This window comes from Gossypium raimondii, chromosome 12 (genome assembly GCF_025698545.1).
Source record: "Gossypium raimondii isolate GPD5lz chromosome 12, ASM2569854v1, whole genome shotgun sequence".
Lineage (NCBI taxonomy): Eukaryota > Viridiplantae > Streptophyta > Magnoliopsida > Malvales > Malvaceae > Gossypium > Gossypium raimondii.
The window spans coordinates 11403074-11410328 of NC_068576.1; positions in this window are offsets into that span (position 1 = coordinate 11403074).

Genomic DNA, 7255 nt, shown 5'->3' on the forward strand with positions numbered 1-7255 from the left:
CTGATTTTGAAAACCCAGAGATTGTATGCTGTTCTTAAGAGTTAAGACCGAGCAAAGTATTCCATTCACAGGTTAAAAAGAGGCTAGTAAAGGTTGACAAGACCATTCACATAACCAACAAACCTTTCATAGGGATGAATGATATATTCGCCTAAGCAATTAGACGCCTTTTTATTCATGTCAATACAATAGTAGCTGTTCCTCTTTCGAAGCACCACTATATCACCCACAAACACGATATGTAGTTGATTGTGACCATCACAATACCGACCTGAATAGTTGCAAGGACAAGTAGTTGATTCAACAGGCAGTGTGCTATCTAGCTTGATTTCAGGTAGAATTCTTGTCCAGGTCTTGACGGCTGCCCTCCTACGGGTATGGGATTGAGGATTAGTTAGCATAAACACAATTAATTTCTGGTTGCGTATGCAAGCTGCACAAAGCTTCCCACTTATCATGCCTAAGTTCTCCAAATTAGGAGAAAGCCTACACAACTCTGAATTGAGATCGAATGAAGTAACTCCTCGTGTTGACAGCCAATAAACAATGCCATTCACATGAACACCTGTTTTTGGCAAGAGTTTCTCATTGTCATCAAACCTAATCTCACCAGATGTTCTCCATGATCCTCTGTCAGAGGAATATACCTCAAACTTGTATTCACCTAGTTCAGATGGAAAGGGGCAAACTAGCTTATAATTGGCAGTGAAGTTCATAATCGATGGCTCGAATACGAGCACTACAGCAGGGTCTGGCCCATGATCACCGTCTGGTTTTGGAAGTTCCTTCCATTGCTTGTTAGCAGGATTGCAGATGTAGTAAGGGCGGTAAGCAGTACGTCCCTGGCAACAAAGTAGCCCATTGCAGGATGTCCTAACATCAACAGGTTCAGGCAGAAATGTTAAGGATGGGTCTGGAACACCATAAACCCTGGGGTCAAGAGACATGAATGCTGGCATCCCTGTTAGTGATTGAAAAAAGAAGCCAGATATACTACGGAATGAATTCGATTGATTGTGAGCAAAGAAAGCGATTGATATTTGAAACCTCCATCCCCGACAAACTCCGGCGCAACGAAAAAGCGATTTAGCCGGAAGGTAAGGAAGAGCATTCTCCCTTATAATACCTTTTAGATCCATGTAAATCCTGCTCTTCTTGTTCCCATACAAGTTTGGTGCCTTGTTTCCTCTTTTAACTCAAAATTTCCCCTGCACCGCACCCAAACCTCAACAAATTATCAGATTGTTTACCCACATGAAAGGCTAAAATTTATTATTCACGGTTTCAAGGACGAGTCAAGGTTGGTTCGCTAACAAAATTCACTAAAACATTTTCTAGAAAACCCTTAATGCTATTCTTCCATATCAGTACAATGTGATAATAAAAATTTCAGTTTCCACAAGATTCTTCCAACTTAAAAACATCATATACGTTTGTATGTGTGTGTATTCTTTTTTTCTTTCTTTTAGTATTTAGAAGTGTAAAATTTAATAGCTGAAATCCTTACATTAAATGGCAAGAAAGTCTGAATGAACCAAACAAACTATTAATCATATCAATCTAATCAAAAGCTAAAAACTAATAATTAAACAACTCAATCAGATCCTAGTTGTGAGAAAAAGAAGAAACCAAGACAGGAAAAGCAAGATTAATCATAAATCATTTGACATTTTACAAAAACGAGCATAATTAAGGAGAAAGTCAAAGATTCGGCAGCCATTAAAAGAGAAATTGAGTGAGAAGCGATACCTTGACGTATATTTATTGGTGGGGACTTTGGAGAGAAGGCTTTGATTCTGTTTTGACCATTTGGGATCTTCTTTTTCGTTTTCTGAAGTAATATATAGCGTGGACTAGAGCTGTAGTTTGACTCTTTAACTAATTGTATAATTTGTGGCCGGAATTGTTGTTATTGTTTTTACTGTTTGATAATCAATAATTTTTGGCCAAACGAGGCAAATAGTAAAGGGACACATTTTTGTAGGTTAAAATATGATCAATATATCTTTCAAAATTTTGGAATTTAGTCCTTTTATTTCTATTTTAAAATTTTTTTTTACATTTCAAACTTAATTGTCAACACTTCTAAATTTGGGACATTTTAAATAATAATAAAAATTCACTTAATAACAATGTAATGTAACTAAAAAATGTTATTATAATTAACCTAAATTTAATAAAAATAATTTTAATAATATTAACAATTCACATAGACTTTGGTATAATTTAACTTTTTTTTAACGTAAGAAGGTTGGTTCTTATTTATTTATTTATTTATTACAATTCTCTTTTACACTATTTTATTTTATTGTAAATCTAAGCCTTGGAGTTATGGCTTAATTCTATCATGGTAGCTATCAAATTTGTTGTTTATTTTACACTTAATTCACGATTTGGCTTTAAAAAATATTCGTTTTTTTTTATTTTGGTATTTAATTTTTTTGGTCTAAATTGGCATCAAAGTACACTCACTTTGTACCTAAAATCTGTCTCTGTTATATTTTATTGTCCATTTTTTGACAAATGTTAAAAAAAATCTTATAGCCTATCACAAAGCGCCATGTAGCACCCCTTATTTGATCCGGTTGCTAAACCCGAGTAAAACGATGCTATGACAAAACTCAACAATTGATAAATGCTTTATTAAACAAAAACTCATATGTTTATAACTTATATCACATGTAAACAAATATATTTAAATTTGAACTCTATGAGGATCTAATTGTGAAATCCAAACATACAATAGGATTGAATTGCAAAATCATTAAGTTTTAAAATCAATATTGAAAATCCATAGTTGGTATCGATACTGAATCAATACTTTGTTGAAAATCGATACCAAAATTCAATTTTGTTTTCCTTGCAAAATAAGGATATTAATAATTATAGTAGTGTATCGATAAAAATATCGATACTTAAATAAAAATCGTTACCATTTTGGCATTTTGTTTATTCTAAAACTGTTCATTTGGTTAAATATCGATATCAGATGCCAAAGTATCGATACTTAACTCAAAACTGGTAAAATCCCATATTTGAAGGTTCATTTCATGCCAAATTTCACCTACCAACAAAAGACAATAATATCACATATTCAAACACTTAAATGACTAACCAATGTGCTCTCATTGACACCATAATTTAAATAACAAAATTTGTCCACAAATCACACTAAATAAGTTACTTTTAAGTTTATAAATTTCATACTTATTTCATGCCAAATAAACTACAGAAAACATTAACTACAGAAAACATTAACTACAGAAAACAAAATAAAATCGAAACAAATAAACTTATGAAACTTAGTAAGCCCATAAATAAAATTCAATTCAACTTACCTTAATTTATAATTGATAACTAAATGAACTTAAATAATTAAAACCCTGACAACCATTTCCAAAAGCACATATCATTAGTACCCAAAGCATTCGATTGTATAATTCAATATACACATTGGCTCAAATCAAGGCAATTCATGCTTTCATTCATATACATATATAGACAAACATTTCATTAAATATAAATTCAACTCAAAGAGTAAATTAAATTTAAACATAAAATTCCATGGCCCGTTGAACTATAGCAACTTGACTCGGATACCCGGGTTTCCCCAAAACACACAAGAGAGCATTGAAATGCTAACAGAGGCACCATAGTGCAAATACAGAGGCATCAAAGTGCAAACAGAGGCACCGAAGTGCAATCCCTTACAAGCGCACATACTAACCCTATTGGCATGCCAATCATATCTGAACTGTTTACTACGTTCAACCGGGCATTATACTTAAATTCATAATATCAATAAATCAACCATTCAGAGGTACTTCTTATTTACGTACACATACTATAAATCTGTTACATTCATTTCAATATTCTGCAACCACAAGATTTACCACTACAAAATATCCATTTTTCCATTTATACTTAATTGCAACATTTAATAATTTACAAGTAAACAAAGAAATTTCACGTTTATTACAATTAACGTGAAATTAATATATATAATCATAAAGAAACACACATATACATATTATTACACGATGAACTTACCTAGATTATGCTTTCACTTGACTCATAAAGACTAATTCATAACTTTCTTTTCCCGATTAATCTCCGAACAATTCAATTCTTGATCTATATAATGATTAAATTCAATATATCAATTTCAAATATACCACCAAACTTAATTCTATGCATATACCCTTAAATTTTCATATTTACAAATTTTCCTAAATTTTTCATTTCTTACAATTTAGTCCATAAACTCAAACTCCAAATTTATCAAAATTTCTCAAATACTCATACTAGCTAAATTTCTTCTTATTTTAGTACAGTAAAAATTATTCAAAATTCACAAGAATTCCATGTAAAATTTAATATTTTATCAAATTAGTCTTTTAACTAAAAACTAACCAAAATCACTTCACAAAATAGTCCTAAACATCAACCAAGAGTACAATTTCATCACTTAACTTCAAAAATATCTAGAATTCATCATTGGTAAATTTCAAAATCTTTAACAGTTTCAAAAATAAATATACAAGTTAGTTGAACCTAGTTGCAATGATCTCAATAACATAAAAAATTGTATAAAAATTACTTATATGCATGCATCCAATACTCGGCGGAACCTCAAGTACAAAAATGGTGTTCTTCACTTACAAATTTTGGCAGCCAAGGCTTTTTGGAAGATGATGATACTATTATTTTTATTTTGTTAAAGTTTTAATTACTAAATTACAATTTTACCCTTTAATAAAACATTCAATTAAACCAAAACATAAACCGTCCATTAGTTTATAACATGGAATAATTACCATATAAGTCCTCCCTCATTTAATAATTAAGTCATCTAATCATTATAATTCAACAAAGGACTAGATTTTAAATCTTTTACAATTTAGCCCTTTTAATTAATTAACTATCTAAATAATAAAATTTCGAATCGAACCTTCACATACCAAAATAATAACTCCGTAAATATCTCAATTTATAAAAACAAGATTTTGGTACCTCATTTTTCGAAACTACTTGATTTTCGAGACAACTATTTATCTTTAACTATTTATTTAATTAGCTAAAATTGATCCACTCAAAATCCAATGTAAATTATAATTGACTCATATAACTTAAATACTAATACGAACTTGCTCGTTGAATTTGTGGTCCCGAAACTATTATTTTCGACATCACTGAAATCAGGCTGTTACACGCCATATGGTGTAAAAAAATAAATATAATCTTGTCAAAACCACGTTTTGAAAACAAAAATAGTGTCGACTTTAAAAAATAAAAATTGAAGTCGCCACTGATCTTTTATTGAGGTGTGATCGGATCACCTTGAAAAATGATTTTGGTCTACGAGTTTCAGAAAAAAAATGGGTTCGGAAGTCAGTTATGTACGAGGAAGGATTAGCACCCTCGTAACGCCCAAAATTGGTACCGAATTGATTAGTTAATGTCTTAAAGTCGAACGTCAAAAATTCGAAAAGATTAAAAATGATCCCCCTTTTATTAATGACATATTTTAAAACAATATTTATATGAATTGGAACATATGTAAAAGGCCTTCTTATCCCGAGGCAACAAAATGTCGTATCAGGTAAGTTAGGATACAACACTTGAATTCCCGAGCATAGGCTAACCTTTAAAAACCTTTATGGAAACTTTGTGTATTTGAAAAGAAAATGTTTGACCATCTTGGTTCAATAAGGAAATCGAAACCCCGTAAGTTGGGGTACAATTCCTCGAAGTTCCAAAGACGATATACAAGTTTCCCTTTATTTAAAAAAACCTCGTCTCGAGATATCGAAATGTCATATCTAATGAGTTAGGACACAACGTTTCAAATTCTCGAGAGAAGCTTTAATTTGAAATTTTTTTGTTTGGATTGAAAAAGGGATACTCAGTTACTTAAATTCAATGAGGAAAATTGAAGCCTAATAAGTTTGGGCACAATCTTCTCGAAAATCTTGGATACCGAGTATTGCGTTAATTTGAAAACCCTTGAATAAAATGATTTCAATACTTTAATTAAACGTGATCTTTAAAAAAAACGATGGAAATATAATGTAACGCGAAATGAAAATTCGTAAGCTAAAATGTACACTAATGAATACAAATAATCAATTAGTACAAATAAGCAATACAATGTACATGATAACAATAATCTCACATCATATATTACGCAAATACTAACGTTAACAATCAAAAGCTAAATGAATTAAAAGTCAATTTTAAAAGAAATACCAAATAAATTAACACAAATAACATGTAACAAGTTTTTAAAATAACTAAAAACAAATAACATGAAAGAAGGAAATTATAATCAACAAATTATACATCAAAATAAATTTAAAATAAATAATATATACATATATGAAAGTTTGAAATAAATCAAAATAGAGTTAAAAATAAATACTACATAAAATAATAGTATCTAAGTAAATTTTAAAATAAATATTATATAAAAAGAAAATTAAAATACATAAAATAATATATATTAATTTAAATAAGTAATACATATGGAATGAAAAACTTCATATAAATAATAGTATATAGTAATATATATATAAAAGTAGGTAAATGAAAATATAACCAAATATAATAATAGCAATAATAATAAGAGTAATAATAATAATTAATAATAATTAATTAATTAATAGCATAAATAACAAACATGACAAAATTGAAATTAAAACAGAAATTTAGGGGCAAATCTAAAATAAATAATAGGATATGGACCACATTGAACGCGCGAATAACAGGGAGGGCCCAAAAGGGAAATTAATCCCTACCCTTCAAAACGCTGCGTTCCATCATGGATTGAAATGAAACCAGCAGAAAATTATATGGCCAAAATTAAAGTAACAAAAGGACTAGATTGAACCACGACACAAAGTAGAGGGACTTGGCGTGCAAATATCCCTCCCCATACCAAAACGCGCGGATCTAGCTGTATCTGGATCGGGTCATCAGGTATGGCTCAATAAGGCGTCATTTCGGCACCTATGAACCCTTGCTCAAAACGGCATCGTATGGTAACACTATTTAAACCAAATTTTCTCTAAAAAAACATTTGCAGCCCTAAATAATAAAAAAAACTAAATGTTTCTCTGCTAGGGTTTCGGCTCTAGCTTTTACAAGTTGCCTCCGTCACGATTCCACCGTGAATGGTGGTCGGAGCCTCACCACGAAGGGCTTTTTGGCTCCTCTTTGTGCGGATCTGCCGGCGTCGCAAGGTAAGACCTCCCTT